Here is a 13551-nt window from a genome sequence, read left to right on the forward strand (position 1 = left end):
TGCAACACTCAGAAGCATCTAACTTGCTAAATAGGATGGGAAAAATCTCTGACATTGGGATTTGCTGGTTTCAAACTTTTTCACCAAAATACCCATAATTAGTACCCAAAATAGAAGAAACTTCAGCTCCTGAAGTATCTGCCTGTTTAGCCTGAAAACAGGCTCTCAAAACTTAATTTTTTTGGAAGACTCGTATTTTTAAAACCATGTATGGATTCCGCATGCTATTCTGCAATATATACTTTTGTCTTAATATATTCTCCACCAAGTGACACAGTGAAGATGTGCTGTCACGTTGGACTCGGCATCCCTTCCGGCCCAGAACAAAAGAGCTCTCAGAAGTAAGTGCATCCCAGTTACAAAGCAACTCATTGGAGAGAGTAGCATTAGGCCAATACAACTACTTTTTTCCCATAAAAATAATACACTCTATAAAATTGAGACCATTTTGACAGCATTTATTGCAGAAAAAAAGTAAAGTGTTGGGATTGGCTATTTTAAGGTCAACCTCAGACTACGAACTGCAGGACTTCAAGCTGTAACCAAACCCACACTTGTTATAGGACCTTAAGCAGGCCAAGCAGGCTGTGGTCATGATTATGTATACAAACCGCCCACACAGGGTGTCATGCCAAGGTCAGTGTGTTTGTGCCAACCATTTTTGTTACACATGTGGAACTGTGCACAGTGGTTCTGGGTACGGCAGCTGGAATGGGTGTCGGCATAACTGTGAGGAAGGCCAGCAGAAACAGGCTGGTCAGACAGGCCTCGCAGAGCACTGATGCATTTATGAGGACGAATCAAGTCAACAAACATGTATGTCACAAAGACTCTAGTGGTCTGGATGAGCTGCACAATTGATCACAGAATTGCAGTAACTGTTGAAACACCCCATATGGATGGTTCTAGGGACAGGACATTCATTCCTTCCAACTGACATGTATCCTTCCATTAAAACGATCTATGATGGATGGCAAAGCCTAGGGGAGATGACATCGATCCATCAATAAACTTTAATTCTCTACAAATTAGTGTGCAAGACCAATTGAAATTTTTAAAAGCCAGATAATCTTTAAAACCATTCCAAAGAGGTTGTTATACACTAGCAAGGCTTGGTTCACAGTCATGTACAATTTACATTTGAGGTCTGAGTTCTTAAAGGAAAAGCACTTGAGCCTATTAGTGCATTTATTCAGTAAGATATGTGGATTTATCTTATTTACGTTTTCATTTTGCCCCAAAACGTGATGCAAGCTAAAAATTTCTGGGGAGCACCAGTCCATAGAACGTAACTCAAAATCCCAGTCACACCCAGTTATGATTCGGCACACATCCACACTCTTTACAGGTGTGGGGTCTGAGGCGGTAGCTTCACAATGTCACATAAGTGAAAGGATTAGTTAACTCACTAAAGGAAAGAAATTCAGCAGAGCAATCTGTTTGTAATTGCCTTTTTCACTTTTCTGTCTGCAGCAGTAATATCACAATATCATCCTGATAATACAAACTAAGAAACATGACATCTTCGGAAATTGATACCAACATTTAGGATCAGATTTGGGAGACACCTTAATGAAACTGAATGCAAGTAAAATACCATGTTAACAAGTGGAAATTCTTGGTAAAATATATAATGCCATATAATACTTGTTTGTACACGTTATATAAAAGCTTTCCTTCCTCACTGTAGTACTTAAAGGACTAACACCTAGAATGTTTTAATGACATTCCCAGTGAATATCAGAGATATTTAGAACCCTGGTTTCCAATATTCTTCATACACTGTGGAACGACATATATATATATATATATATAGGGTGGCCATAGAATGTATCATCACACTTTTAGAGATGAGGGATGCTGATAATAATTACATCAGGATATGAGGTATAAACACAGATTGTCCTGGGCTAACAGAGACACTTGCTCTGCCTGGAAAGAGTTATCACAACTTCATGCACAGACAGAAGGGAGGACGTGTCAGCTTGCTTCATAATCACAGAACACGTGAGATTTTGCAAACCTAAATAGATGCTCTGCCTCCATCTCATTAATGGCAGAATGTGTATCCCCAGATTCAAGTGCAAAACAGATGCTCACATGTTATATGATTATTTGGACGCAGGGAACATACAGACATAGCATAGTTCAACCTAGAAATTTAGAGTCAAAAGTTTAAGAACAAGACAAGACCAAGGGATGCAAGTTGATTCATAACAGTTCCATGACAGTTTTAAATCATAGGGCAAAGTTCTTGGAACTAATTTTTAACACAAGTTTCAACTAAAACTGAATTAAAACCATAAATTAACTTTACAGATTCAGTTATGACTCTCTAAGTATACCAGTTTTCAATATATTTGATACATGGCTTAGGATAATGTGTAGGTCTTTTATTTTCTATATTATAAACTAGAACTTTTTCTTATTAAATTTATTATGACTATATTAGAAAAACATATTTTATGAAGTGAGTTTACTCATTTATTTGTAGGACATCTTAAACCAAAGTTGTGATTGCTGTAGTTGTCAAAGGGTAACAGGAGGTGTAGCCCGGGTGGCTCAGCAGTTTAACGCCTGCCTTCAGCCCGGGACGTGATCCTGGAGTTCTGGGATCAAGTCCCACATCCGGCTCCCTGCATGGAGCCTGCTTCTCCACTTCTCTCTCTCTCTCTATGTCTCTCATGAATAAATAAATAAAATCTTTAAAAAAAAAAGAAAGTTTAAAGTTTAAAGAAGGTTTTAAAAAGGGTACAGGAATAAAACTTTTCTCATTTCTTCTCTCATTCAATAAATATTCATCACAATTGTTCTCAAAATTTGCAGAAATTAAGAAATACCTGAAGGGAGGGCTCAGATGATTGGGCCCTGTCCTCAGAGTTTCAAATTCAGTGAGAATACAGTAGGGTCCAAGAATTGGCATTTTCAGGTTATTCTAATGCTGCTGGTCTGGGCGCCAAACTTTGAGAAATGCCAATATATTGAACATACAGTATTTGCCAAGGGTTATGTGCTGGGAAGACAGCAATAAACAAAACAGACAAAAATCTCTGCCCTCATGGACCCTATGTCCTACTGGATGGAGACATACAATAAATACATAATTAAAATATATGGCATGTTAGGCAGCAGTAAGTCGTAGGTGCTATGAAGATAAACAAAACAGGAAGTGGAGTGTAATAAAGTGGTGAAGGTATGATGAAGAGGGTGGTCAGGGAGGCCCTACTCAGGAGGCAAAATTCAACCAAAGACTTCAAGAGAACTGAACGGTAGGTCAGGGACATCTGGAGGGACAGTCAGTTCAAATGCCTTGAACCTGGAGCGCCATGGCCAAGGTTAAAGAACATGAGGAAGACCAGAAAGGGTGTGACTGAGGGAGTGAGAGGGAGCCCAGAAGGGAACAAGGCAGGGATCAGCTCCGGTGGGGCCTTCCAGGCCCCTGAGAGGTCTTTGGTTTTTGTTCCGAGTGACATGGAAAATCATGGGTAAAGTCTGAGCAGAGAAATGGCATTAGCTGATCTCCATTTTCGTGGCTGAAATAAGACTGGTGTTCAAGAAATATGCTGGCTGGCTATATACATTTGGAAGTCACCACCATATTGATATTTATAACTTGAAACTCATGAGCTCACCAAAGAATTAGTGAATCTAGAGAGGAGAAGTCCAAGAATTGGCCCTGGGGAAATCCAACTTAAGAGGTCAGACAGATAAAATAAGACCACAGAAAAGAGGTGGAGATGGAGCAGCCTTGAAGTTGGATGAAAATCTGCAGATGCTGGCATTCTGGAAAGGAAGTGAATCATTAGGAAAAAGCTTATCGGCTGCTCATAGATCAAGTAGCGTGAGTAATGGAAATGAGCTCTTCACCCAAGCAACACAAAGTCCAGTTGTGGTGTTGGCAAGAGCTGCTTCAGCGGTGCAGTAGAGACTGGCCGCTTCACTAGAGCATTTTCATGTGCAGGTGGGAAGCCAGTGTGGAGAGAGACAGTGCATGTAGGCAAGCTATTTGAGCTCAGCTGTTAGAGAAGAGAGAGACATGGGTGATGGTAGCTGGAGTAAACATTAGATCAAGGAGAGGGTGCCTTGCTAAGATGGGAGAAAGTACTAAAAATCTGTAAGCTGGTGGCTATAATCCTGTAGAGGCAGAAACATCAATGATGCACACAAAAAATGGATAATATATCACTGTGATATCCTTAAGGAGGAGGGAGAGCTGAGGTCTTCTGCCCCAGGAGAAGTTGTATCAAAACATGAGCAGTTTGGGGCACCTAGTGGCTCAGTTGGTTGAGCACCCAACCCTTGAATTCGGCTCAGGTCATGATCTCGGGGCCCTGGGATCAAGCTCCACATTGGGCTCCACACTCAGCGGGAAGTCTGCTTGAGATTTTCTTCCTCTAACCCCTCCCCCCACTCTCTCACTCTCTCTCAAATAAATAAATTTTTAAAGAGAACACGAACAGTCCATCTATAGCAATAGGAAGGAAGGTGTAATATGTGATATAGATGCAGATGAATGGGTAGCGGTGGTGGTGGGTGCTTCAGTGGAAATAAGATCACCAGCTGAGAAAAAGCATAACACAGAGGCACCGGAAAGTTTGAAGAGAGATGAAAAATGTTTAAATATCCCCTGGTTGGGAGAAAGAACAAGAACAAGAAGAGGGAGGAGAGTTTGAGAGACTGGGATTCATTGGACAAAAGTGTAGCAGAATGGCTACCAACGCTAATAGAATCAGTCTGGTATTTTGGAATTATTCCATTTAATATCTCCTGAGTATTTTTTCAAGTATGTGTAAAGCTACTGATCAGAGCAACATATAACTTCCCGAGATCTCCCTTATTAGAAATTTGCCCCAAAATAAAGGTCATTTGTTGGACCTGTCAGTGAACCTATTCATACAGAAATGCACTCAACTGGGATTTCACAATAAATTGGGATAAAATATACTGGTGAATTCTTATTCTCTGAGATTTAATATAAACATCTGAGGGATAAACCATTAGATAATATGTGTATCTCTTTGCTGTCTTTGAACACTTCAAAGATATAACTGCCTTGTTGAGGTGACAAGGTATTAATTAGACAGGAACCTTTATGCAATGGCCCATCAGACCCCCTAGACTTTGTTTCTCAACCGTTTTGTCAGAAGAAGTCTGGTATTCCATGAACTCTTCATACATGTGTGGCCCAATTTTGATCAACATACAGGGTTTTTTATTCCTACAATAAATATATATGGTGTTACGGCAACACCTGTCAGGAAGAGTATCCCCGGAAGGTAATAAAGGACACATGCAGCTAGCTGTAAGAGGTAAAAGGAGCAGTATAACTCCAAACAGGTGGGACAGAAATATGTGAAAATCTGGCCTGTTATGTTTATAAGAGTCTACTTAGGGCAGTAAGAAATGTTATCCACTACGCCACTGATGCCTTAGTAAGAAACGTTCTCAATCAACAGTGTAACCCCAAAAAACACCTACAGGAGTATGAAGATAGCTACAGATGCTATTATGGACACTCTAAGGATTTCTTAGTCTTCATAAAGAACACTGCCTTCATCAGAGACTGTCCTACAGGGCCAAGCGCAGATTTCCAGGCAGGGCACACGGGAAGGGATGACACAGGATGTGTGACACAAATGTAAAGATTTGGGTCTCCAGTCAAGAGGCTTACAGTCTAATCAGGAAAGTACCTATAAATAAAGAACGATATAGAAAATGCATTCTAAACTTTCAATGTTTTAGAATTCTACCTAATGTAGGTAACAAATATTTTGCAGGATGGGGAAGTCATCATGGGGAAACTGGGTCTTCAGTCACGCAGGAGGCCCCATAGCTCTCTGACCTACTCTGACTTTTGCTGTAAACCGGGACAACCATCAGAATGTTCTTGGGAGCTTTTCAGAAATGCGGGTTCCTAGCATCCACCACATCCCCACTTATGAGTCTGGTGCCAAACGTGGCTGCACAAGTTGTGAAAAGAGCTACTTCTCCCAAGACATGTTTATTTTTTCATTTCACCCAGATATTATTCTTTATCCAGGAAAAGTGAAAGACACTGTCAGCACTGTCAAGAGAATGGTTCCTTTGACTCGTTTCTCCACAAGGACATCAGGTTCCCGACCAAAATACACTAAACCCTAATGCTCTGTGATATAAAATAAAATCATGCTTTCTGATCTTCTGTAAAAATTACACTTTTCATATATTTGATGCTATGTATATTATCAATTACAGTTATAGGACACATTTCTATTAACTAGAAACTGGCAAAATCTCACTGATTTTTCAAAGCTCTTCTCAAATGTTTACTTCTCTATGAACCCAACCTTGACCACTTCCTAAAAAGAACTGCTGCCCCCCCAAAAGAGTCGTGTGCCTGTACATACCACCAATATTGCCATCATTAGCAAATATTGAGATTTATTACGTACTTACCGTCATGTGTTGAATTGCATCCCCCACCTCCAAAATTTATGTGTTGAAGGCCATACTCCAGTACCTTCAGAGAACTGATTAAGTTAAAATGAGGCTGTTTGGGTGGCCCTGAGCCAAACTGACTGGTGTCCTTATAAGACAAGGTGGTCTGGACACGTGAGAGAGACACACAGACATGTGTACACACAGAGGGACGACCACATGAGGACATAGTGAGAAAGTGGCCATCTGCACACCAAAGACAGAGGCCTTGGGAGAAACCAACCATGCTGACACCCTGACCTCAGACTTCCAGCCTCCAGAACTGTGAGAAAACAAATTTCTGTTGTTCACGTCCCCCAGCCTGTGATCTCTCACGGCAGCCCCAGCTGACTAACTCACTTGTCCAACTACCTTGCAAAGGATGAGCTCCTAAAAGACATGGGCTCTGACTTATACTTGGTACCCAGTGTGGTGTCTGGAGCCGAGCAAACATCCAGTAAATGTTAAATAAACTTATTTATTCTAAAGGTTAACCACTGTGATTATGAAGAAAAAGAATAAATAGCATGTAGTTCAATTATACATCAAAGTTATAATTTATCAGAAGCTAAAAATTATGTTTAATTTAGAAGGAATGTGGAAAATAAGAAAAGGTATAAAAAATATTTAAAAGCCATTTATAATGTTACCCTTGGTTATTACCCCTTTTACTATTTTAGTATTTTTGTTTCCAGGTCCTTTTAATTTCACATAAACTTTCTTTGATTTGAAATATATGTAAACAAGAAGTAAGTATGTAAATAAAATATAAATATAAATATATACACACAAAGTTTTGTATCATTCTTTTTCCTTGAAATATATACAATCACTTTTTCTATTTTTAGATAATCTTTAAAAACATATTTTTAATGCCTACATAATGTTTTATCATATTTATCTATCCGAATTTAAGTATCCCCTATTTAGTTTCTGATTTAGGAGCCACAGCTACAATGAATCTCTTTGCATAAAAATCTTCACTCACATCTCTATTATGTCCTTAGGATAAACACGTTTAGGACTTGACACTGCACATCCAGCAACAGTGATAATACATAAAGCTCATTCTAGGAGGGGTCAGACTCAGGCTGTTATCCACAACTTCTACAATTCTTTATCCATAGAACACACTGAATCATGATATGCCAAACCCTGCAACCTACTTTCCTACGGAAATGAGAAAATTGAGGTCTTAAGATGAACAACAAAAAGCAGCAAGAAAGTATACACTCATTGCATCTACACAATGTACACTAGGATCACGGTTTCACTATACAGATGTCATGGGCAGACTCACCCCTCTTATTTGAGATGATCCAGGTGACAGGAGACAAGGAGGCTTCTCTTGGCTCTCCTCTCCCTTCAGAGAAGGGGGAAATTGTCATGGTTGACCATAATCTGGGGAGGCTTCCTGTACCAGGCCCTGAGGAATAAGTGAGTAGCCATAGGTAACAAATGAAGAGAAAACAGATGGCCTCTGGGAATCTGAGTCTGATACCTTATATGGCAAATGGGGAATTAATGGAGCAGAAGACATCAAGGTTGCTAATCATCTGATCTTGAAATTAGATTATCTTCCATTGTTGGGGGGGGGCATTTGTAACCATCAATGAGGGAGAGGGAGGCCATCAATGAGTCATAGTCAGAACAGTGAGGAGGAAGAAAGACTCCATCTGCCACTGCTGGCTTTGAAGATGGAAGGAGCCAGGAGCCATGGGATGCAGGCAGTCTCTTGAAATTGGAAAAGGCAAGAAATGGACTTTCCTCGAGAGCACCTAGGAGAGCAGTCTCTATGACACCTTGATTTTAGACCAGTGAGACTCTCATGTCAACTTCTAATCTCCCAAACTGTAAGACAATACATTTGTATTGTGTTAAGCCAACTAATTTTGTGGTGATCTGTTGCAACAGCAATAGAAAACATACCATAAAGAATAGAAATATACCAAAGGTACGACGTCAGAACTCATGTGGGACCTGAGATAAGCATATGGAGTCAAGATTTGTGCTGGTGAACAGTGGGAGACAGGTCAAGGGAGTTAGGTTCAGGTGGAAAGGGAAGAAACTAGGATGTCTTGAGATCATCAAAACTTGATCCTGCAGATGATAAAGGACATTTGAGCAGGAGAGTGAGAGAATAAAAGTGATATGTTTCTAAAACGAATCTGGTGGCATCATGTAAGGGAGAGTTAATGGAGAAAGAGCAGTTAAGGTTTTATAATAATCCGCGTGTGGAGCAGTAAGTGTCTGGACACGGCAGCAACTTTAAGAGAAATGAATGCTCAGGCATGAGGAACATTACAAAGGAAAACCTATTTCCTATTTTTTCCTGTGTAGAGTTCATTCTTCAGACTTCACTTAATTCCAGGGTGTCAGGTGGAATGCAGAGGATGTAGGTAAATTATGAGAAACCAAACAGTCCCTCAGAGCGCTCCAAAGATATATTTTAAAATATATCCTTTTAAAATCTATATCATTCTACATGGAAGTATTGTTAAAAGAGATTGATGCTTTCTCTCTTGTTTCACCCCATAAACCCAGATGACTAAAATCTATGATTCTCTAGTGAGAGGAAACTGAAGCCAATGTCCTGCCATCAATGTCATTCCATCTACTTAAGCATGTCACTGACTCCAGACAATGGGAAACTTCTTTTGTTTTTCAGGAACTGGGTTAGACTGCCTTCAGATACAAGATATTTTTCAGAGAAAAGGAAAAGTAAGACGTTTAATTCAGTTTTCAAGAGCCCATGATTAGATAAAACTGAATGTTGTTTTCCTAGGTTTTTTTTTTTTTTTTACCAGTAGACATTTTTACCTAGGTCTGTAGGATGATAAAGTTATAAGAAAACCTCTGCAAGTCCCCCCTTGAGTGTGTGTGTGTGTGTGTGTGTCCATTTTATTTACAGCAGCTCATTTTATTTACAAACTGCATGTGATCACTGGGGTGTCACCTTGTGAAAAGTAATATATTTGTCGAAAGGCCCCTTCCCGTAGTCTAATCCTACCTATCATTCCATTCCTTCCTGTAACAGAAATTTTGTCCTTAGTGTCTGGACTCAGAGTAGCTGCCCAGTGAGAGTTTGATGAACAGGTGACAGATGGGTTGGTTGACATATGACTTAGAATCACAAGGTCAAACTATGTTAACATTATTTAAGCATTGTGGTACTTGCTGTCGAAATGCTTTCTGAAAAGAGACTCCATCTCCTATAAACACCCCATTCACTGTTACCTGCACCGATTAATACTCCCATTACTAAGTTTCTGAATATTTGATGTATCCCTCCACTGAAAACAGATTAAATGGCTTCCATATTCATTATATTTGTAGTTTTCCTCTCTGGCCAGTTGTCCGTTCACGTCCTCGGTCCATTTATAAGCAGAGTTGGGTTCATATCTTAGATAATTTCCACACATTATTTATGAGACCATTGTAGTAAATATTTTCTTCTTTCCCAATTTATTTGTACTCTGGTTTTAACAGGCAGAAATTTTATACTTTAACATACTTGAAACCTTCTATTCTTCTATACTCAAAACATTCACCCAGAGGCATCTCACTTCCCTCTCCTCGTGATGTACTGTGGCCTGTGAGCCTCTTCGCACCACTTCCCACAGCCTAATGGACGGTGCCCCCTTTCCTGAAACATCCCCCTCCACATCTCCTCGTCTCTCCTCCCCACTGGTCACCTCGAGCCCACCCTTCAAACCTTTATACCTCAGCTCCATCGTGCCTTCCTCGGGGACGTGGTGCAGGTCAGATACTCTAACCAACACCCTACAGAGCAGCTGAGCAGTAAATCTGCAGTCTTAACGTCAGTATTGAATCAGTATCCCTTTGGGTTACTGTCCCTGCCTTTCTCGACTGCTCATCCTTAAACCCATAATGTCTTAGCAGGAGGCCTGGCAGACAGACACTCCGTCAATATTTATTGTATTAATTAACTGCGTTTAGAATTAGGGAGTCTTACCCAAACAGGGGTGGCATCACTTCTATTTCTGCATGTTTGATTGTTAAGTTTTTCCCATTTAATCCTCATTCCGTCTGAGCTTTATAGGCTGGCATGTGACATAAATCTACATACTGAGGCTTTCTTTTTTTTTTTAAGATTTATTTATTCATAAGAGACAGAGAGAGAGAGAGAGAGAGAGAGATCGAGGTAGAGACACAGGCAGAGGGAGAAGCAGGCTCCATGCAGGGACCCCGACGTGGGACTCGATCCCGGGGCCTCCAGGATCACACCCCTGGGCTGAAGGCGGCACTAAACCACTGAGCCACCCAGGGATCCCCATACTGATGCTTTCTAATATGTTTATGTATCTCATTGATAAAGTAGGTCTCTCCTTCCTGCTCCTTTAAAAATACTGTAGAATTTGTTTCCCAGTTTGCCACTGTGAGTAAAGTGAAGATCAGTCTAAGCAAAGCCAGCCTGCTTGAGCTCACATCTTGGCAGCCCCACTTATTAATTATATAATCTGGGGGCAGCCCCTGTGGCGCTGCTGTTTAGCGCCACCTTCAGCCTGGGGTGTGATCCTGGAGACCTGGGATCAAGTCCCACGTCGGGCTTCCTGTATGAAGCCTGCTTCTCCCTCTGCCTGGGTCTCTGCCCCTCTCTCTCTCTGTCTTTATGAATAAATAAAAAAAAAATCTTAAAAAAATTATATAATCTGGAACACATTGTATAATTTCTGTGTCTCAGCTTCTTTATCTTTAAGGAAAATACAGTAATAGTACTTTCTCAAGGGGTTATTATTAGGGTTGCTGTATGTAAGATGCTTAAATGCATGTGACTGACACATAAAAAGGACTTAGCAATAATGATTATCTTCATCAGCATTTCCTATAAGAAAAGCATTTGAAATCTAATGAAAATGTCATTAAAATTAAAAATTTCTGCATGTTAAAATATGTGTTACTACTGTAAATGGCATATCTGTATTATACTTTCTAAATACTTAAAAAGTATTTTAAATCTTACTTAAAAGCAAGAGGTGTCTGGGTGGCTCAATTGGTTAAGTGGCCAGCTCTTGATTTTGGCTCAGGCTGTGATTTCAGGGTCGTGGGATCAAGCCCCACCTTGGGCTCTGTGCTCAGCAGGGAGTCTGCTTGAGATCCTCTCTCTCCCTCTACCCTTATGGCCCCCCTAACCCTGTACTCTCTTGTGCACAAGCGCTCTCTCTTTCTCTAAAATAAATAAATAAATCTTGAAAAAAATATATAAACACTTAAAAGTAACAGTTTTTATATATTTGCCTTTCAGGTAACAATATCATTTATTCTTTTAACTGGTTCTCTTTGGATAATTTAGCGGTACAGGCTGTCTGGAAACAACGGCCACTTCATTTGTCATTCCCACAATTTTACTTCTTACTTTCACTTCATTGACTTAATCCACTGGTTTGATGTTCTCAAATGCTCCAGAGGCGTATTCTCCAGAGGCTAGCTTCATGGAGGGTTGGTATGTGATTTGGAGATAGCAGGCACCATACTCACATAAGCTTGGGAACTACTGGGCTAACTCAACAAACATGCTCTAATTTGTGTAGATAAACCTAAGACACAGACAGTAACGTGCCCAACCCATACCAACAGAGCACAGATTCAAAACTGAATCTGGATTCTTACATAAAAATAAGCTACAAATGATCAATGAAAATGAGTGAAATAAAAATGATGAAAGATGTAAATTGTGCAAAGCATCACAAAAAATATGAGGCCTATTTACGGGGATTTTAAAACTCATCCTTGTACTTAAATTCATCAATTAAGAGAAAGAAATATTTAGTCAGTTGACTCCTTATGAACTGATGACACAGCTAATTTACTCTGAGCACCTCAGCTAACCTCTCCATTCCTAGTTGTACACATTTCTGAAGTGAGACCAGTACGTACATACTTTTCCATTCATAATATAATTTGTCCAAAAAAAAAGTATAAGCTGATGTCTCTTCCATGTATGTTAAAGGAACAATTATTTGCAAGATATCTATTATGAATCATTGCTAATTTGCAAAAGATCTGGCAATAAATGGTGCCCAAACCTACATTTTATACACATCTTTACTAGCAAAATGTTTATGGGGTGCCTCAGTAGCTCAGTGAGTTAAGCATCAGGTCATGATCTCAGGGTCCTGGGATCAAGCCCTACATTGGGCTCCACACTCAACAGGGAGTCTGCTTGTTCCTCTGCCCTTCCCCTGCTCATGTTCTCTCTCTCTCTCTCTCTCAAATAAATAAAATATTAAAAAAGAAAGATATTTATTAAGTACATACTATGGTTCATTTAAAAAAAACAATATGAATAAAATTGAGAAGCCCTCCTCAAAATACAGTATAGTAACTTAAAGACAGAAAATTATATAAAAGTGTCTATTAAAAAATAAAATAAAAAGTAAAAGTGTCTATTATAACAAAGATAGAGTATAAAGCTCCAGAAGAGACATGAAACAGTGCTGTGAGAGTTAACAGTGAGCAGTGATGGAAAAAAGACACATTTCATTGCTATATATCTGATATAATTTAAGACTTAGAGATTTAGAAATACTTTTTATATATTTATATTTATATATAGTCTTTCTTTCTTCCACAAACCTTATTAAATGCTCACGTGTTCCCATATGATTTTACAAAAAATAAAGAAATCAGTTCCTCTGCTAAGAACGCTCGTAAATTTGAGAATAACTTAGAGTAGGTATATAAAACGCTCCATGGAAGCACAGAAGAGACAAATGGGCCCATACTGGAGGTGTGCTTGCCAGACAGGTAAAATGCTCGTGAGTGGAGAAGGAGAGTAAACCATTTCAACCCAAAGGAGCAGCGTCCACAGGGCAGGAGGGCACAAAGGAACCCAAAGACTCAGTCACAGACCCTAAGGCCATCCACCATGGAACGTGAACCATATACCGAGCACGGCACATACTTTGTGTCCTTTAATTGTCTAACAGCAATGAGAAAGTTTTCTGCTGTCCTCATCTTCGATCCAAGGAAACTGAAACTCCCAAGGGTAGAGTAAGTTATATAAGGTCCCAAGGAACAGTTCTTGCAGCTGGACGCACATTCGGTTCCCTGTGACAACCAACTTCATGCTCC

General features: G+C 39.8%; 1 long non-coding RNA gene across 2 annotated transcripts in view; it reads right to left on the reverse strand.

Annotated features, from left to right (window-relative positions):
• Nucleotides 1-451: 451 nt before the first annotated feature.
• Nucleotides 452-13551, reverse strand: part of LOC111092577 — a 64861-nt gene continuing 51761 nt past the window's right edge. Inside the window, exons 3-4 of one of the 2 annotated variants that reach the window (XR_005379522.1) lie at nt 7757-7882; nt 452-980 (exon numbers count right to left, since the gene is read on the reverse strand). This is a non-coding gene — a long non-coding RNA (uncharacterized LOC111092577). The remainder of the gene's footprint in view (nt 981-7756; nt 7883-13551) is intronic. The other variant, XR_005379526.1, reaches the window with a different exon arrangement.

The sequence above is a fragment of the Canis lupus genome, chromosome 26, assembly GCF_011100685.1.
Source record: "Canis lupus familiaris isolate Mischka breed German Shepherd chromosome 26, alternate assembly UU_Cfam_GSD_1.0, whole genome shotgun sequence".
Lineage (NCBI taxonomy): Eukaryota > Metazoa > Chordata > Mammalia > Carnivora > Canidae > Canis > Canis lupus.